Here is a 17,102-nt window from a genome sequence, read left to right on the forward strand (position 1 = left end):
ACGTGACCACGCCCACCCAATCATAAAACTGCCTCAATCACATCCTGGCAAAAAAACTGTTAGCAGAGGATAGTTTCGATCTATCGACCTCTGGGTTATGGGCCCAGCACGCTTCCGCTGCGCCACTCTGCTGTTAATCACCCCAGATGGGACTTGAACCCACAATCCCTGGCTTAGGAGGCCAGTGCCTTATCCATTAGGCCACTGGGGCCCAATCGAATGTGTTTTTCCGTCTGATTTTTCTCGAAAACTTGGCGCCTTACAGTGACATGTGCACAGGCAACTTGGTTTGCTTGTGTTTCTTGTAGACATTTCGCCTCTCATCCAAAAGGCTTGTTCACCTCTAACTGGAAGCTTTCAGGTATTTAACCTCTTTAGGTCTTTGTGTTGACAGTCGTTGGGTTAAACAGATAGGTCGTTGACACCTCCACCAGCTCGTGGGTCACTGGTGTCTCCCGAGATGAGGTGTGAATGCTTTGGTTAACTACTAGTCATAGATCCAACTTGATATTGTGTGAATCATTGGAGTCACAGGACTTGGGGTGTGGTTGGGTATTGACTTGTCTGGGGAAAGATTTAGGACCAAAGTGTCTGAGAGTGGCTGATCCACAGAGGTTAAATAACAGAAAGCTCCCTTTAATTTGTTTGAAAGAAAAGAACCATTTTGGATTGGAAATGAACAATTTTAAGAAACACAAGCAGGACAGTGCCTATCTACCACCTCAAGGAGGTACAGTATTAAACAGCTGTAGTCCCTCTTTGTGAAATATTTGCTGACAATCACATCCTGGCAAAGAAATTGTTAGCAGAGGATAGTTTCGATGTATCGACCTCTGGGTTATGGGCCCAGCACGCTTCCGCTGCGCCACTCTGCTCTTAATCACCCCAGATGGGACTTGAACCCATATCCCTGGTTTAAGAGTACAGTTCCTTATTTACCAACTTAAGAAGGTGCTGTGTTAAACAGCTGTAGTCCCTCTTGTTGAAATATTTACTGACAATCACATCCTGGTAAAACATTGCTAGGAGAGGATAGTTTCGATTTATCGACCTCTGGGTAATGGGCCCAGCGCGCTTCCGCTGCCCCACTATGCTGTTAATCACCCCAGATGGGACTTGAACCCTCTGGTGAGCTCCAGGAGAAAAACGTTTGTTTCCGCCCGGTCTCGAACCGGGGACCTTTCGCGTGTTAGGCGAACGTGATAACCACTACACTACGGAAACTGATTGTGACTTTGGCAGACAGACAGCGGAGCCGGTACGTCTAAGGTAATACTTGGTTAGCTCCGGCTTAGGAGCTAGGCTACATGCTACCCTTACCAATATAACTATGACCACCTTGTTTTCAGCCTGTTAACGGATGACATACATTACAAGCTAGCAGCCATAGTGACGAGCTAACGGTGACGTCACTTGTCAAGCAAGTGAAAACAAAGAATAAGTGTTTCCGCCCGGTTTCGAACCGGGGACCTTTCGCGTGTGAGGCGAACGTGATAACCACTACACTACGGAAACTGAGCGCTGTAATTAGGTCGTTATCGGACGGTGTTACATCAGTTAATACTGATTAAATATGTTAAAGAGTCATACTCCCCGTCGGGGAATCGAACCCCGGTCTTCCGCGTGACAGGCGGAGATACTGTCCACTATACTAACGAGGAGAGGTGACAGGTGCCACGTGACCACGCCCACCCAATCATAAAACTGCCTCAATCACATCCTGGCAAAAAAACTGTTAGCAGAGGATAGTTTCGATCTATCGACCTCTGGGTTATGGGCCCAGCACGCTTCCGCTGCGCCACTCTGCTGTTAATCACCCCAGATGGGACTTGAACCCACAATCCCTGGCTTAGGAGGCCAGTGCCTTATCCATTAGGCCACTGGGGCCCAATCGGATGTGTTTTTCCGTCTGATTTTTCTCGAAAACTTGGCGCCTTACAGTGACATGTGCACAGGCAACTTGGTTTGCTTGTGTTTCTTGTAGACATTTCGCCTCTCATCCAAAAGGCTTGTTCACCTCTAACTGGAAGCTTTCAGGTATTTAACCTCTTTAGGTCTTTGTGTTGACAGTCGTTGGGTTAAACAGATAGGTCGTTGACACCTCCACCAGCTCGTGGGTCACTGGTGTCTCCCGAGATGAGGTGTGAATGCTTTGGTTAACTACTAGTCATAGATCCAACTTGATATTGTGTGAATCATTGGAGTCACAGGACTTGGGGTGTGGTTGGGTATTGACTTGTCTGGGGAAAGATTTAGGACCAAAGTGTCTGAGAGTGGCTGATCCACAGAGGTTAAATAACAGAAAGCTCCCTTTAATTTGTTTGAAAGAAAAGAACCATTTTGGATTGGAAATGAACAATTTTAAGAAACACAAGCAGGACAGTGCCTATCTACCACCTCAAGGAGGTACAGTATTAAACAGCTGTAGTCCCTCTTTGTGAAATATTTGCTGACAATCACATCCTGGCAAAGAAATTGTTAGCAGAGGATAGTTTCGATCTATCGACCTCTGGGTTATGGGCCCAGCACGCTTCCGCTGCGCCACTCTGCTCTTAATCACCCCAGATGGGACTTGAACCCATATCCCTGGTTTAAGAGTACAGTTCCTTATTTACCAACTTAAGAAGGTGCTGTGTTAAACAGCTGTAGTCCCTCTTGTTGAAATATTTACTGACAATCACATCCTGGTAAAACATTGCTAGGAGAGGATAGTTTCGATTTATCGACCTCTGGGTAATGGGCCCAGCGCGCTTCCGCCGCCCCACTATGCTGTTAATCACCCCAGATGGGACTTGAACCCTCTGGTGAGCTCCAGGAGAAAAACGTTTGTTTCCGCCCGGTCTCGAACCGGGGACCTTTCGCGTGTTAGGCGAACGTGATAACCACTACACTACGGAAACTGATTGTGACTTTGGCAGACAGACAGCGGAGCCGGTACGTCTAAGGTAATACTTGGTTAGCTCCGGCTTAGGAGCTAGGCTACATGCTACCCTTACCAATATAACTATGACCACCTTGTTTTCAGCCTGTTAACGGATGACATACATTACAAGCTAGCAGCCATAGTGACGAGCTAACGGTGACGTCACTTGTCAAGCAAGTGAAAACAAAGAATAAGTGTTTCCGCCCGGTTTCGAACCGGGGACCTTTCGCGTGTGAGGCGAACGTGATAACCACTACACTACGGAAACTGAGCGCTGTAATTAGGTCGTTATCGGACGGTGTTACATCAGTTAATACTGATTAAATATGTTAAAGAGTCATACTCCCCGTCGGGGAATCGAACCCCGGTCTTCCGCGTGACAGGCGGAGATACTGTCCACTATACTAACGAGGAGAGGTGACAGGTGCCACGTGACCACGCCCACCCAATCATAAAACTGCCTCAATCACATCCTGGCAAAAAAACTGTTAGCAGAGGATAGTTTCGATCTATCGACCTCTGGGTTATGGGCCCAGCACGCTTCCGCTGCGCCACTCTGCTGTTAATCACCCCAGATGGGACTTGAACCCACAATCCCTGGCTTAGGAGGCCAGTGCCTTATCCATTAGGCCACTGGGGCCCAATCGGATGTGTTTTTCCGTCTGATTTTTCTCGAAAACTTGGCGCCTTACAGTGACATGTGCACAGGCAAGCTGGTTTGCTTGTGTTTCTTGTAGACATTTCGCCTCTCATCCAAAAGGCTTGTTCACCTCTAACTGGAAGCTTTCAGGTATTTAACCTCTTTAGGTCTTTGTGTTGACAGTCGTTGGGTTAAACAGATAGGTCGTTGACACCTCCACCAGCTCGTGGGTCACTGGTGTCTCCCGAGATGAGGTGTGAATGCTTTGGTTAACTACTAGTCATAGATCCAACTTGATATTGTGTGAATCATTGGAGTCACAGGACTTGGGGTGTGGTTGGGTATTGACTTGTCTGGGGAAAGATTTAGGACCAAAGTGTCTGAGAGTGGCTGATCCACAGAGGTTAAATAACAGAAAGCTCCCTTTAATTTGTTTGAAAGAAAAGAACCATTTTGGATTGGAAATGAACAATTTTAAGAAACACAAGCAGGACAGTGCCTATCTACCACCTCAAGGAGGTACAGTATTAAACAGCTGTAGTCCCTCTTTGTGAAATATTTGCTGACAATCACATCCTGGCAAAGAAATTGTTAGCAGAGGATAGTTTCGATGTATCGACCTCTGGGTTATGGGCCCAGCACGCTTCCGCTGCGCCACTCTGCTCTTAATCACCCCAGATGGGACTTGAACCCATATCCCTGGTTTAAGAGTACAGTTCCTTATTTACCAACTTAAGAAGGTGCTGTGTTAAACAGCTGTAGTCCCTCTTGTTGAAATATTTACTGACAATCACATCCTGGTAAAACATTGCTAGGAGAGGATAGTTTCGATTTATCGACCTCTGGGTAATGGGCCCAGCGCGCTTCCGCTGCCCCACTATGCTGTTAATCACCCCAGATGGGACTTGAACCCTCTGGTGAGCTCCAGGAGAAAAACGTTTGTTTCCGCCCGGTCTCGAACCGGGGACCTTTCGCGTGTTAGGCGAACGTGATAACCACTACACTACGGAAACTGATTGTGACTTTGGCAGACAGACAGCGGAGCCGGTACGTCTAAGGTAATACTTGGTTAGCTCCGGCTTAGGAGCTAGGCTACATGCTACCCTTACCAATATAACTATGACCACCTTGTTTTCAGCCTGTTAACGGATGACATACATTACAAGCTAGCAGCCATAGTGACGAGCTAACGGTGACGTCACTTGTCAAGCAAGTGAAAACAAAGAATAAGTGTTTCCGCCCGGTTTCGAACCGGGGACCTTTCGCGTGTGAGGCGAACGTGATAACCACTACACTACGGAAACTGAGCGCTGTAATTAGGTCGTTATCGGACGGTGTTACATCAGTTAATACTGATTAAATATGTTAAAGAGTCATACTCCCCGTCGGGGAATCGAACCCCGGTCTTCCGCGTGACAGGCGGAGATACTGTCCACTATACTAACGAGGAGAGGTGACAGGTGCCACGTGACCACGCCCACCCAATCATAAAACTGCCTCAATCACATCCTGGCAAAAAAACTGTTAGCAGAGGATAGTTTCGATCTATCGACCTCTGGGTTATGGGCCCAGCACGCTTCCGCTGCGCCACTCTGCTGTTAATCACCCCAGATGGGACTTGAACCCACAATCCCTGGCTTAGGAGGCCAGTGCCTTATCCATTAGGCCACTGGGGCCCAATCGGATGTGTTTTTCCGTCTGATTTTTCTCGAAAACTTGGCGCCTTACAGTGACATGTGCACAGGCAACTTGGTTTGCTTGTGTTTCTTGTAGACATTTCGCCTCTCATCCAAAAGGCTTGTTCACCTCTAACTGGAAGCTTTCAGGTATTTAACCTCTTTAGGTCTTTGTGTTGACAGTCGTTGGGTTAAACAGATAGGTCGTTGACACCTCCACCAGCTCGTGGGTCACTGGTGTCTCCCGAGATGAGGTGTGAATGCTTTGGTTAACTACTAGTCATAGATCCAACTTGATATTGTGTGAATCATTGGAGTCACAGGACTTGGGGTGTGGTTGGGTATTGACTTGTCTGGGGAAAGATTTAGGACCAAAGTGTCTGAGAGTGGCTGATCCACAGAGGTTAAATAACAGAAAGCTCCCTTTAATTTGTTTGAAAGAAAAGAACCATTTTGGATTGGAAATGAACAATTTTAAGAAACACAAGCAGGACAGTGCCTATCTACCACCTCAAGGAGGTACAGTATTAAACAGCTGTAGTCCCTCTTTGTGAAATATTTGCTGACAATCACATCCTGGCAAAGAAATTGTTAGCAGAGGATAGTTTCGATGTATCGACCTCTGGGTTATGGGCCCAGCACGCTTCCGCTGCGCCACTCTGCTCTTAATCACCCCAGATGGGACTTGAACCCATATCCCTGGTTTAAGAGTACAGTTCCTTATTTACCAACTTAAGAAGGTGCTGTGTTAAACAGCTGTAGTCCCTCTTGTTGAAATATTTACTGACAATCACATCCTGGTAAAACATTGCTAGGAGAGGATAGTTTCGATTTATCGACCTCTGGGTAATGGGCCCAGCGCGCTTCCGCTGCCCCACTATGCTGTTAATCACCCCAGATGGGACTTGAACCCTCTGGTGAGCTCCAGGAGAAAAACGTTTGTTTCCGCCCGGTCTCGAACCGGGGACCTTTCGCGTGTTAGGCGAACGTGATAACCACTACACTACGGAAACTGATTGTGACTTTGGCAGACAGACAGCGGAGCCGGTACGTCTAAGGTAATACTTGGTTAGCTCCGGCTTAGGAGCTAGGCTACATGCTACCCTTACCAATATAACTATGACCACCTTGTTTTCAGCCTGTTAACGGATGACATACATTACAAGCTAGCAGCCATAGTGACGAGCTAACGGTGACGTCACTTGTCAAGCAAGTGAAAACAAAGAATAAGTGTTTCCGCCCGGTTTCGAACCGGGGACCTTTCGCGTGTGAGGCGAACGTGATAACCACTACACTACGGAAACTGAGCGCTGTAATTAGGTCGTTATCGGACGGTGTTACATCAGTTAATACTGATTAAATATGTTAAAGAGTCATACTCCCCGTCGGGGAATCGAACCCCGGTCTTCCGCGTGACAGGCGGAGATACTGTCCACTATACTAACGAGGAGAGGTGACCGGTAACACGTGACCACGCCCACCCAATCATAAAACTGCCTCAATCACATCCTGGCAAAAAAACTGTTAGCAGAGGATAGTTTCGATCTATCGACCTCTGGGTTATGGGCCCAGCACGCTTCCGCTGCGCCACTCTGCTGTTAATCACCCCAGATGGGACTTGAACCCACAATCCCTGGCTTAGGAGGCCAGTGCCTTATCCATTAGGCCACTGGGGCCCAATCGGATGTGTTTTTCCGTCTGATTTTTCTCGAAAACTTGGCGCCTTACAGTGACATGTGCACAGGCAACTTGGTTTGCTTGTGTTTCTTGTAGACATTTCGCCTCTCATCCAAAAGGCTTGTTCACCTCTAACTGGAAGCTTTCAGGTATTTAACCTCTTTAGGTCTTTGTGTTGACAGTCGTTGGGTTAAACAGATAGGTCGTTGACACCTCCACCAGCTCGTGGGTCACTGGTGTCTCCCGAGATGAGGTGTGAATGCTTTGGTTAACTACTAGTCATAGATCCAACTTGATATTGTGTGAATCATTGGAGTCACAGGACTTGGGGTGTGGTTGGGTATTGACTTGTCTGGGGAAAGATTTAGGACCAAAGTGTCTGAGAGTGGCTGATCCACAGAGGTTAAATAACAGAAAGCTCCCTTTAATTTGTTTGAAAGAAAAGAACCATTTTGGATTGGAAATGAACAATTTTAAGAAACACAAGCAGGACAGTGCCTATCTACCACCTCAAGGAGGTACAGTATTAAACAGCTGTAGTCCCTCTTTGTGAAATATTTGCTGACAATCACATCCTGGCAAAGAAATTGTTAGCAGAGGATAGTTTCGATGTATCGACCTCTGGGTTATGGGCCCAGCACGCTTCCGCTGCGCCACTCTGCTCTTAATCACCCCAGATGGGACTTGAACCCATATCCCTGGTTTAAGAGTACAGTTCCTTATTTACCAACTTAAGAAGGTGCTGTGTTAAACAGCTGTAGTCCCTCTTGTTGAAATATTTACTGACAATCACATCCTGGTAAAACATTGCTAGGAGAGGATAGTTTCGATTTATCGACCTCTGGGTAATGGGCCCAGCGCGCTTCCGCTGCCCCACTATGCTGTTAATCACCCCAGATGGGACTTGAACCCTCTGGTGAGCTCCAGGAGAAAAACGTTTGTTTCCGCCCGGTCTCGAACCGGGGACCTTTCGCGTGTTAGGCGAACGTGATAACCACTACACTACGGAAACTGATTGTGACTTTGGCAGACAGACAGCGGAGCCGGTACGTCTAAGGTAATACTTGGTTAGCTCCGGCTTAGGAGCTAGGCTACATGCTACCCTTACCAATATAACTATGACCACCTTGTTTTCAGCCTGTTAACGGATGACATACATTACAAGCTAGCAGCCATAGTGACGAGCTAACGGTGACGTCACTTGTCAAGCAAGTGAAAACAAAGAATAAGTGTTTCCGCCCGGTTTCGAACCGGGGACCTTTCGCGTGTGAGGCGAACGTGATAACCACTACACTACGGAAACTGAGCGCTGTAATTAGGTCGTTATCGGACGGTGTTACATCAGTTAATACTGATTAAATATGTTAAAGAGTCATACTCCCCGTCGGGGAATCGAACCCCGGTCTTCCGCGTGACAGGCGGAGATACTGTCCACTATACTAACGAGGAGAGGTGACAGGTGCCACGTGACCACGCCCACCCAATCATAAAACTGCCTCAATCACATCCTGGCAAAAAAACTGTTAGCAGAGGATAGTTTCGATCTATCGACCTCTGGGTTATGGGCCCAGCACGCTTCCGCTGCGCCACTCTGCTGTTAATCACCCCAGATGGGACTTGAACCCACAATCCCTGGCTTAGGAGGCCAGTGCCTTATCCATTAGGCCACTGGGGCCCAATCGGATGTGTTTTTCCGTCTGATTTTTCTCGAAAACTTGGCGCCTTACAGTGACATGTGCACAGGCAACTTGGTTTGCTTGTGTTTCTTGTAGACATTTCGCCTCTCATCCAAAAGGCTTGTTCACCTCTAACTGGAAGCTTTCAGGTATTTAACCTCTTTAGGTCTTTGTGTTGACAGTCGTTGGGTTAAACAGATAGGTCGTTGACACCTCCACCAGCTCGTGGGTCACTGGTGTCTCCCGAGATGAGGTGTGAATGCTTTGGTTAACTACTAGTCATAGATCCAACTTGATATTGTGTGAATCATTGGAGTCACAGGACTTGGGGTGTGGTTGGGTATTGACTTGTCTGGGGAAAGATTTAGGACCAAAGTGTCTGAGAGTGGCTGATCCACAGAGGTTAAATAACAGAAAGCTCCCTTTAATTTGTTTGAAAGAAAAGAACCATTTTGGATTGGAAATGAACAATTTTAAGAAACACAAGCAGGACAGTGCCTATCTACCACCTCAAGGAGGTACAGTATTAAACAGCTGTAGTCCCTCTTTGTGAAATATTTGCTGACAATCACATCCTGGCAAAGAAATTGTTAGCAGAGGATAGTTTCGATCTATCGACCTCTGGGTTATGGGCCCAGCACGCTTCCGCTGCGCCACTCTGCTCTTAATCACCCCAGATGGGACTTGAACCCATATCCCTGGTTTAAGAGTACAGTTCCTTATTTACCAACTTAAGAAGGTGCTGTGTTAAACAGCTGTAGTCCCTCTTGTTGAAATATTTACTGACAATCACATCCTGGTAAAACATTGCTAGGAGAGGATAGTTTCGATTTATCGACCTCTGGGTAATGGGCCCAGCGCGCTTCCGCCGCCCCACTATGCTGTTAATCACCCCAGATGGGACTTGAACCCTCTGGTGAGCTCCAGGAGAAAAACGTTTGTTTCCGCCCGGTCTCGAACCGGGGACCTTTCGCGTGTTAGGCGAACGTGATAACCACTACACTACGGAAACTGATTGTGACTTTGGCAGACAGACAGCGGAGCCGGTACGTCTAAGGTAATACTTGGTTAGCTCCGGCTTAGGAGCTAGGCTACATGCTACCCTTACCAATATAACTATGACCACCTTGTTTTCAGCCTGTTAACGGATGACATACATTACAAGCTAGCAGCCATAGTGACGAGCTAACGGTGACGTCACTTGTCAAGCAAGTGAAAACAAAGAATAAGTGTTTCCGCCCGGTTTCGAACCAGGGACCTTTCACGTGTGAGGCGAACGTGATAACCACTACACTACGGAAACTGAGCGCTGTAATTAGGTCGTTATCGGACGGTGTTACATCAGTTAATACTGATTAAATATGTTAAAGAGTCATACTCCCCGTCGGGGAATCGAACCCCGGTCTTCCGCGTGACAGGCGGAGATACTGTCCACTATACTAACGAGGAGAGGTGACAGGTGCCACGTGACCACGCCCACCCAATCATAAAACTGCCTCAATCACATCCTGGCAAAAAAACTGTTAGCAGAGGATAGTTTCGATCTATCGACCTCTGGGTTATGGGCCCAGCACGCTTCCGCTGCGCCACTCTGCTGTTAATCACCCCAGATGGGACTTGAACCCACAATCCCTGGCTTAGGAGGCCAGTGCCTTATCCATTAGGCCACTGGGGCCCAATCGGATGTGTTTTTCCGTCTGATTTTTCTCGAAAACTTGGCGCCTTACAGTGACATGTGCACAGGCAAGCTGGTTTGCTTGTGTTTCTTGTAGACATTTCGCCTCTCATCCAAAAGGCTTGTTCACCTCTAACTGGAAGCTTTCAGGTATTTAACCTCTTTAGGTCTTTGTGTTGACAGTCGTTGGGTTAAACAGATAGGTCGTTGACACCTCCACCAGCTCGTGGGTCACTGGTGTCTCCCGAGATGAGGTGTGAATGCTTTGGTTAACTACTAGTCATAGATCCAACTTGATATTGTGTGAATCATTGGAGTCACAGGACTTGGGGTGTGGTTGGGTATTGACTTGTCTGGGGAAAGATTTAGGACCAAAGTGTCTGAGAGTGGCTGATCCACAGAGGTTAAATAACAGAAAGCTCCCTTTAATTTGTTTGAAAGAAAAGAACCATTTTGGATTGGAAATTAACAATTTTAAGAAACACAAGCAGGACAGTGCCTATCTACCACCTCAAGGAGGTACAGTATTAAACAGCTGTAGTCCCTCTTTGTGAAATATTTGCTGACAATCACATCCTGGCAAAGAAATTGTTAGCAGAGGATAGTTTCGATGTATCGACCTCTGGGTTATGGGCCCAGCACGCTTCCGCTGCGCCACTCTGCTCTTAATCACCCCAGATGGGACTTGAACCCATATCCCTGGTTTAAGAGTACAGTTCCTTATTTACCAACTTAAGAAGGTGCTGTGTTAAACAGCTGTAGTCCCTCTTGTTGAAATATTTACTGACAATCACATCCTGGTAAAACATTGCTAGGAGAGGATAGTTTCGATTTATCGACCTCTGGGTAATGGGCCCAGCGCGCTTCCGCTGCCCCACTATGCTGTTAATCACCCCAGATGGGACTTGAACCCTCTGGTGAGCTCCAGGAGAAAAACGTTTGTTTCCGCCCGGTCTCGAACCGGGGACCTTTCGCGTGTTAGGCGAACGTGATAACCACTACACTACGGAAACTGATTGTGACTTTGGCAGACAGACAGCGGAGCCGGTACGTCTAAGGTAATACTTGGTTAGCTCCGGCTTAGGAGCTAGGCTACATGCTACCCTTACCAATATAACTATGACCACCTTGTTTTCAGCCTGTTAACGGATGACATACATTACAAGCTAGCAGCCATAGTGACGAGCTAACGGTGACGTCACTTGTCAAGCAAGTGAAAACAAAGAATAAGTGTTTCCGCCCGGTTTCGAACCGGGGACCTTTCGCGTGTGAGGCGAACGTGATAACCACTACACTACGGAAACTGAGCGCTGTAATTAGGTCGTTATCGGACGGTGTTACATCAGTTAATACTGATTAAATATGTTAAAGAGTCATACTCCCCGTCGGGGAATCGAACCCCGGTCTTCCGCGTGACAGGCGGAGATACTGTCCACTATACTAACGAGGAGAGGTGACAGGTGCCACGTGACCACGCCCACCCAATCATAAAACTGCCTCAATCACATCCTGGCAAAAAAACTGTTAGCAGAGGATAGTTTCGATCTATCGACCTCTGGGTTATGGGCCCAGCACGCTTCCGCTGCGCCACTCTGCTGTTAATCACCCCAGATGGGACTTGAACCCACAATCCCTGGCTTAGGAGGCCAGTGCCTTATCCATTAGGCCACTGGGGCCCAATCGGATGTGTTTTTCCGTCTGATTTTTCTCGAAAACTTGGCGCCTTACAGTGACATGTGCACAGGCAACTTGGTTTGCTTGTGTTTCTTGTAGACATTTCGCCTCTCATCCAAAAGGCTTGTTCACCTCTAACTGGAAGCTTTCAGGTATTTAACCTCTTTAGGTCTTTGTGTTGACAGTCGTTGGGTTAAACAGATAGGTCGTTGACACCTCCACCAGCTCGTGGGTCACTGGTGTCTCCCGAGATGAGGTGTGAATGCTTTGGTTAACTACTAGTCATAGATCCAACTTGATATTGTGTGAATCATTGGAGTCACAGGACTTGGGGTGTGGTTGGGTATTGACTTGTCTGGGGAAAGATTTAGGACCAAAGTGTCTGAGAGTGGCTGATCCACAGAGGTTAAATAACAGAAAGCTCCCTTTAATTTGTTTGAAAGAAAAGAACCATTTTGGATTGGAAATGAACAATTTTAAGAAACACAAGCAGGACAGTGCCTATCTACCACCTCAAGGAGGTACAGTATTAAACAGCTGTAGTCCCTCTTTGTGAAATATTTGCTGACAATCACATCCTGGCAAAGAAATTGTTAGCAGAGGATAGTTTCGATCTATCGACCTCTGGGTTATGGGCCCAGCACGCTTCCGCTGCGCCACTCTGCTCTTAATCACCCCAGATGGGACTTGAACCCATATCCCTGGTTTAAGAGTACAGTTCCTTATTTACCAACTTAAGAAGGTGCTGTGTTAAACAGCTGTAGTCCCTCTTGTTGAAATATTTACTGACAATCACATCCTGGTAAAACATTGCTAGGAGAGGATAGTTTCGATTTATCGACCTCTGGGTAATGGGCCCAGCGCGCTTCCGCCGCCCCACTATGCTGTTAATCACCCCAGATGGGACTTGAACCCTCTGGTGAGCTCCAGGAGAAAAACGTTTGTTTCCGCCCGGTCTCGAACCGGGGACCTTTCGCGTGTTAGGCGAACGTGATAACCACTACACTACGGAAACTGATTGTGACTTTGGCAGACAGACAGCGGAGCCGGTACGTCTAAGGTAATACTTGGTTAGCTCCGGCTTAGGAGCTAGGCTACATGCTACCCTTACCAATATAACTATGACCACCTTGTTTTCAGCCTGTTAACGGATGACATACATTACAAGCTAGCAGCCATAGTGACGAGCTAACGGTGACGTCACTTGTCAAGCAAGTGAAAACAAAGAATAAGTGTTTCCGCCCGGTTTCGAACCGGGGACCTTTCGCGTGTGAGGCGAACGTGATAACCACTACACTACGGAAACTGAGCGCTGTAATTAGGTCGTTATCGGACGGTGTTACATCAGTTAATACTGATTAAATATGTTAAAGAGTCATACTCCCCGTCGGGGAATCGAACCCCGGTCTTCCGCGTGACAGGCGGAGATACTGTCCACTATACTAACGAGGAGAGGTGACAGGTGCCACGTGACCACGCCCACCCAATCATAAAACTGCCTCAATCACATCCTGGCAAAAAAACTGTTAGCAGAGGATAGTTTCGATCTATCGACCTCTGGGTTATGGGCCCAGCACGCTTCCGCTGCGCCACTCTGCTGTTAATCACCCCAGATGGGACTTGAACCCACAATCCCTGGCTTAGGAGGCCAGTGCCTTATCCATTAGGCCACTGGGGCCCAATCGGATGTGTTTTTCCGTCTGATTTTTCTCGAAAACTTGGCGCCTTACAGTGACATGTGCACAGGCAAGCTGGTTTGCTTGTGTTTCTTGTAGACATTTCGCCTCTCATCCAAAAGGCTTGTTCACCTCTAACTGGAAGCTTTCAGGTATTTAACCTCTTTAGGTCTTTGTGTTGACAGTCGTTGGGTTAAACAGATAGGTCGTTGACACCTCCACCAGCTCGTGGGTCACTGGTGTCTCCCGAGATGAGGTGTGAATGCTTTGGTTAACTACTAGTCATAGATCCAACTTGATATTGTGTGAATCATTGGAGTCACAGGACTTGGGGTGTGGTTGGGTATTGACTTGTCTGGGGAAAGATTTAGGACCAAAGTGTCTGAGAGTGGCTGATCCACAGAGGTTAAATAACAGAAAGCTCCCTTTAATTTGTTTGAAAGAAAAGAACCATTTTGGATTGGAAATGAACAATTTTAAGAAACACAAGCAGGACAGTGCCTATCTACCACCTCAAGGAGGTACAGTATTAAACAGCTGTAGTCCCTCTTTGTGAAATATTTGCTGACAATCACATCCTGGCAAAGAAATTGTTAGCAGAGGATAGTTTCGATGTATCGACCTCTGGGTTATGGGCCCAGCACGCTTCCGCTGCGCCACTCTGCTCTTAATCACCCCAGATGGGACTTGAACCCATATCCCTGGTTTAAGAGTACAGTTCCTTATTTACCAACTTAAGAAGGTGCTGTGTTAAACAGCTGTAGTCCCTCTTGTTGAAATATTTACTGACAATCACATCCTGGTAAAACATTGCTAGGAGAGGATAGTTTCGATTTATCGACCTCTGGGTAATGGGCCCAGCGCGCTTCCGCTGCCCCACTATGCTGTTAATCACCCCAGATGGGACTTGAACCCTCTGGTGAGCTCCAGGAGAAAAACGTTTGTTTCCGCCCGGTCTCGAACCGGGGACCTTTCGCGTGTTAGGCGAACGTGATAACCACTACACTACGGAAACTGATTGTGACTTTGGCAGACAGACAGCGGAGCCGGTACGTCTAAGGTAATACTTGGTTAGCTCCGGCTTAGGAGCTAGGCTACATGCTACCCTTACCAATATAACTATGACCACCTTGTTTTCAGCCTGTTAACGGATGACATACATTACAAGCTAGCAGCCATAGTGACGAGCTAACGGTGACGTCACTTGTCAAGCAAGTGAAAACAAAGAATAAGTGTTTCCGCCCGGTTTCGAACCGGGGACCTTTCGCGTGTGAGGCGAACGTGATAACCACTACACTACGGAAACTGAGCGCTGTAATTAGGTCGTTATCGGACGGTGTTACATCAGTTAATACTGATTAAATATGTTAAAGAGTCATACTCCCCGTCGGGGAATCGAACCCCGGTCTTCCGCGTGACAGGCGGAGATACTGTCCACTATACTAACGAGGAGAGGTGACAGGTGCCACGTGACCACGCCCACCCAATCATAAAACTGCCTCAATCACATCCTGGCAAAAAAACTGTTAGCAGAGGATAGTTTCGATCTATCGACCTCTGGGTTATGGGCCCAGCACGCTTCCGCTGCGCCACTCTGCTGTTAATCACCCCAGATGGGACTTGAACCCACAATCCCTGGCTTAGGAGGCCAGTGCCTTATCCATTAGGCCACTGGGGCCCAATCGGATGTGTTTTTCCGTCTGATTTTTCTCGAAAACTTGGCGCCTTACAGTGACATGTGCACAGGCAACTTGGTTTGCTTGTGTTTCTTGTAGACATTTCGCCTCTCATCCAAAAGGCTTGTTCACCTCTAACTGGAAGCTTTCAGGTATTTAACCTCTTTAGGTCTTTGTGTTGACAGTCGTTGGGTTAAACAGATAGGTCGTTGACACCTCCACCAGCTCGTGGGTCACTGGTGTCTCCCGAGATGAGGTGTGAATGCTTTGGTTAACTACTAGTCATAGATCCAACTTGATATTGTGTGAATCATTGGAGTCACAGGACTTGGGGTGTGGTTGGGTATTGACTTGTCTGGGGAAAGATTTAGGACCAAAGTGTCTGAGAGTGGCTGATCCACAGAGGTTAAATAACAGAAAGCTCCCTTTAATTTGTTTGAAAGAAAAGAACCATTTTGGATTGGAAATGAACAATTTTAAGAAACACAAGCAGGACAGTGCCTATCTACCACCTCAAGGAGGTACAGTATTAAACAGCTGTAGTCCCTCTTTGTGAAATATTTGCTGACAATCACATCCTGGCAAAGAAATTGTTAGCAGAGGATAGTTTCGATCTATCGACCTCTGGGTTATGAGCCCAGCACGCTTCCGCTGCGCCACTCTGCTCTTAATCACCCCAGATGGGACTTGAACCCATATCCCTGGTTTAAGAGTACAGTTCCTTATTTACCAACTTAAGAAGGTGCTGTGTTAAACAGCTGTAGTCCCTCTTGTTGAAATATTTACTGACAATCACATCCTGGTAAAACATTGCTAGGAGAGGATAGTTTCGATTTATCGACCTCTGGGTAATGGGCCCAGCGCGCTTCCGCCGCCCCACTATGCTGTTAATCACCCCAGATGGGACTTGAACCCTCTGGTGAGCTCCAGGAGAAAAACGTTTGTTTCCGCCCGGTCTCGAACCGGGGACCTTTCGCGTGTTAGGCGAACGTGATAACCACTACACTACGGAAACTGATTGTGACTTTGGCAGACAGACAGCGGAGCCGGTACGTCTAAGGTAATACTTGGTTAGCTCCGGCTTAGGAGCTAGGCTACATGCTACCCTTACCAATATAACTATGACCACCTTGTTTTCAGCCTGTTAACGGATGACATACATTACAAGCTAGCAGCCATAGTGACGAGCTAACGGTGACGTCACTTGTCAAGCAAGTGAAAACAAAGAATAAGTGTTTCCGCCCGGTTTCGAACCGGGGACCTTTCGCGTGTGAGGCGAACGTGATAACCACTACACTACGGAAACTGAGCGCTGTAATTAGGTCGTTATCGGACGGTGTTACATCAGTTAATACTGATTAAATATGTTAAAGAGTCATACTCCCCGTCGGGGAATCGAACCCCGGTCTTCCGCGTGACAGGCGGAGATACTGTCCACTATACTAACGAGGAGAGGTGACAGGTGCCACGTGACCACGCCCACCCAATCATAAAACTGCCTCAATCACATCCTGGCAAAAAAACTGTTAGCAGAGGATAGTTTCGATCTATCGACCTCTGGGTTATGGGCCCAGCACGCTTCCGCTGCGCCACTCTGCTGTTAATCACCCCAGATGGGACTTGAACCCACAATCCCTGGCTTAGGAGGCCAGTGCCTTATCCATTAGGCCACTGGGGCCCAATCGGATGTGTTTTTCCGTCTGATTTTTCTCGAAAACTTGGCGCCTTACAGTGACATGTGCACAGGCAACTTGGTTTGCTTGTGTTTCTTGTAGACATTTCGCCTCTCATCCAAAAGGCTTGTTCACC

General features: G+C 47.4%; 1 protein-coding gene and 42 non-coding genes across 43 annotated transcripts in view; 1 reads left to right on the top strand and 42 right to left on the bottom strand.

Annotated features, from left to right (window-relative positions):
* The window catches only part of sema3h (sema domain, immunoglobulin domain (Ig), short basic domain, secreted, (semaphorin) 3H), a 186,804-nt gene that overhangs the window by 17,756 nt on the left and 151,946 nt on the right, over window positions 1-17,102 (top strand). The gene's annotated exons all lie outside the window — the stretch shown is intronic.
* On the bottom strand, window positions 139-211 carry trnar-ccu (transfer RNA arginine (anticodon CCU)). Its single transcript has one exon. It is a non-coding gene; the product is annotated as a tRNA-Arg (tRNA).
* Window positions 1,152-1,224, bottom strand: trnav-aac (transfer RNA valine (anticodon AAC)). Its single transcript has one exon. It is a non-coding gene; the product is annotated as a tRNA-Val (tRNA).
* On the bottom strand, window positions 1,443-1,515 carry trnav-cac (transfer RNA valine (anticodon CAC)). The gene has a single exon. It is a non-coding gene; the product is annotated as a tRNA-Val (tRNA).
* trnad-guc (transfer RNA aspartic acid (anticodon GUC)) lies at window positions 1,590-1,661 on the bottom strand. Its single transcript has one exon. It is a non-coding gene; the product is annotated as a tRNA-Asp (tRNA).
* On the bottom strand, window positions 1,815-1,887 carry trnar-ccu (transfer RNA arginine (anticodon CCU)). Its single transcript has one exon. It is a non-coding gene; the product is annotated as a tRNA-Arg (tRNA).
* On the bottom strand, window positions 2,828-2,900 carry trnav-aac (transfer RNA valine (anticodon AAC)). Its single transcript has one exon. It is a non-coding gene; the product is annotated as a tRNA-Val (tRNA).
* Window positions 3,119-3,191, bottom strand: trnav-cac (transfer RNA valine (anticodon CAC)). Its single transcript has one exon. It is a non-coding gene; the product is annotated as a tRNA-Val (tRNA).
* trnad-guc (transfer RNA aspartic acid (anticodon GUC)) lies at window positions 3,266-3,337 on the bottom strand. Its single transcript has one exon. It is a non-coding gene; the product is annotated as a tRNA-Asp (tRNA).
* Window positions 3,491-3,563, bottom strand: trnar-ccu (transfer RNA arginine (anticodon CCU)). Its single transcript has one exon. It is a non-coding gene; the product is annotated as a tRNA-Arg (tRNA).
* trnav-aac (transfer RNA valine (anticodon AAC)) lies at window positions 4,504-4,576 on the bottom strand. The gene has a single exon. It is a non-coding gene; the product is annotated as a tRNA-Val (tRNA).
* Window positions 4,795-4,867, bottom strand: trnav-cac (transfer RNA valine (anticodon CAC)). Its single transcript has one exon. It is a non-coding gene; the product is annotated as a tRNA-Val (tRNA).
* Window positions 4,942-5,013, bottom strand: trnad-guc (transfer RNA aspartic acid (anticodon GUC)). The gene has a single exon. It is a non-coding gene; the product is annotated as a tRNA-Asp (tRNA).
* trnar-ccu (transfer RNA arginine (anticodon CCU)) lies at window positions 5,167-5,239 on the bottom strand. Its single transcript has one exon. It is a non-coding gene; the product is annotated as a tRNA-Arg (tRNA).
* On the bottom strand, window positions 6,180-6,252 carry trnav-aac (transfer RNA valine (anticodon AAC)). The gene has a single exon. It is a non-coding gene; the product is annotated as a tRNA-Val (tRNA).
* Window positions 6,471-6,543, bottom strand: trnav-cac (transfer RNA valine (anticodon CAC)). The gene has a single exon. It is a non-coding gene; the product is annotated as a tRNA-Val (tRNA).
* On the bottom strand, window positions 6,618-6,689 carry trnad-guc (transfer RNA aspartic acid (anticodon GUC)). Its single transcript has one exon. It is a non-coding gene; the product is annotated as a tRNA-Asp (tRNA).
* trnar-ccu (transfer RNA arginine (anticodon CCU)) lies at window positions 6,843-6,915 on the bottom strand. Its single transcript has one exon. It is a non-coding gene; the product is annotated as a tRNA-Arg (tRNA).
* trnav-aac (transfer RNA valine (anticodon AAC)) lies at window positions 7,856-7,928 on the bottom strand. Its single transcript has one exon. It is a non-coding gene; the product is annotated as a tRNA-Val (tRNA).
* trnav-cac (transfer RNA valine (anticodon CAC)) lies at window positions 8,147-8,219 on the bottom strand. The gene has a single exon. It is a non-coding gene; the product is annotated as a tRNA-Val (tRNA).
* trnad-guc (transfer RNA aspartic acid (anticodon GUC)) lies at window positions 8,294-8,365 on the bottom strand. Its single transcript has one exon. It is a non-coding gene; the product is annotated as a tRNA-Asp (tRNA).
* Window positions 8,519-8,591, bottom strand: trnar-ccu (transfer RNA arginine (anticodon CCU)). The gene has a single exon. It is a non-coding gene; the product is annotated as a tRNA-Arg (tRNA).
* On the bottom strand, window positions 9,532-9,604 carry trnav-aac (transfer RNA valine (anticodon AAC)). The gene has a single exon. It is a non-coding gene; the product is annotated as a tRNA-Val (tRNA).
* On the bottom strand, window positions 9,823-9,895 carry trnav-cac (transfer RNA valine (anticodon CAC)). The gene has a single exon. It is a non-coding gene; the product is annotated as a tRNA-Val (tRNA).
* trnad-guc (transfer RNA aspartic acid (anticodon GUC)) lies at window positions 9,970-10,041 on the bottom strand. The gene has a single exon. It is a non-coding gene; the product is annotated as a tRNA-Asp (tRNA).
* On the bottom strand, window positions 10,195-10,267 carry trnar-ccu (transfer RNA arginine (anticodon CCU)). Its single transcript has one exon. It is a non-coding gene; the product is annotated as a tRNA-Arg (tRNA).
* On the bottom strand, window positions 11,208-11,280 carry trnav-aac (transfer RNA valine (anticodon AAC)). Its single transcript has one exon. It is a non-coding gene; the product is annotated as a tRNA-Val (tRNA).
* trnav-cac (transfer RNA valine (anticodon CAC)) lies at window positions 11,499-11,571 on the bottom strand. Its single transcript has one exon. It is a non-coding gene; the product is annotated as a tRNA-Val (tRNA).
* On the bottom strand, window positions 11,646-11,717 carry trnad-guc (transfer RNA aspartic acid (anticodon GUC)). The gene has a single exon. It is a non-coding gene; the product is annotated as a tRNA-Asp (tRNA).
* trnar-ccu (transfer RNA arginine (anticodon CCU)) lies at window positions 11,871-11,943 on the bottom strand. Its single transcript has one exon. It is a non-coding gene; the product is annotated as a tRNA-Arg (tRNA).
* On the bottom strand, window positions 12,884-12,956 carry trnav-aac (transfer RNA valine (anticodon AAC)). The gene has a single exon. It is a non-coding gene; the product is annotated as a tRNA-Val (tRNA).
* Window positions 13,175-13,247, bottom strand: trnav-cac (transfer RNA valine (anticodon CAC)). The gene has a single exon. It is a non-coding gene; the product is annotated as a tRNA-Val (tRNA).
* trnad-guc (transfer RNA aspartic acid (anticodon GUC)) lies at window positions 13,322-13,393 on the bottom strand. Its single transcript has one exon. It is a non-coding gene; the product is annotated as a tRNA-Asp (tRNA).
* On the bottom strand, window positions 13,547-13,619 carry trnar-ccu (transfer RNA arginine (anticodon CCU)). Its single transcript has one exon. It is a non-coding gene; the product is annotated as a tRNA-Arg (tRNA).
* On the bottom strand, window positions 14,560-14,632 carry trnav-aac (transfer RNA valine (anticodon AAC)). The gene has a single exon. It is a non-coding gene; the product is annotated as a tRNA-Val (tRNA).
* Window positions 14,851-14,923, bottom strand: trnav-cac (transfer RNA valine (anticodon CAC)). The gene has a single exon. It is a non-coding gene; the product is annotated as a tRNA-Val (tRNA).
* On the bottom strand, window positions 14,998-15,069 carry trnad-guc (transfer RNA aspartic acid (anticodon GUC)). Its single transcript has one exon. It is a non-coding gene; the product is annotated as a tRNA-Asp (tRNA).
* On the bottom strand, window positions 15,223-15,295 carry trnar-ccu (transfer RNA arginine (anticodon CCU)). The gene has a single exon. It is a non-coding gene; the product is annotated as a tRNA-Arg (tRNA).
* On the bottom strand, window positions 15,888-15,959 carry trnam-cau (transfer RNA methionine (anticodon CAU)). Its single transcript has one exon. It is a non-coding gene; the product is annotated as a tRNA-Met (tRNA).
* On the bottom strand, window positions 16,236-16,308 carry trnav-aac (transfer RNA valine (anticodon AAC)). The gene has a single exon. It is a non-coding gene; the product is annotated as a tRNA-Val (tRNA).
* trnav-cac (transfer RNA valine (anticodon CAC)) lies at window positions 16,527-16,599 on the bottom strand. Its single transcript has one exon. It is a non-coding gene; the product is annotated as a tRNA-Val (tRNA).
* On the bottom strand, window positions 16,674-16,745 carry trnad-guc (transfer RNA aspartic acid (anticodon GUC)). The gene has a single exon. It is a non-coding gene; the product is annotated as a tRNA-Asp (tRNA).
* trnar-ccu (transfer RNA arginine (anticodon CCU)) lies at window positions 16,899-16,971 on the bottom strand. Its single transcript has one exon. It is a non-coding gene; the product is annotated as a tRNA-Arg (tRNA).

Source organism: Limanda limanda, chromosome 7 (genome assembly GCF_963576545.1).
Source record: "Limanda limanda chromosome 7, fLimLim1.1, whole genome shotgun sequence".
Lineage (NCBI taxonomy): Eukaryota > Metazoa > Chordata > Actinopteri > Pleuronectiformes > Pleuronectidae > Limanda > Limanda limanda.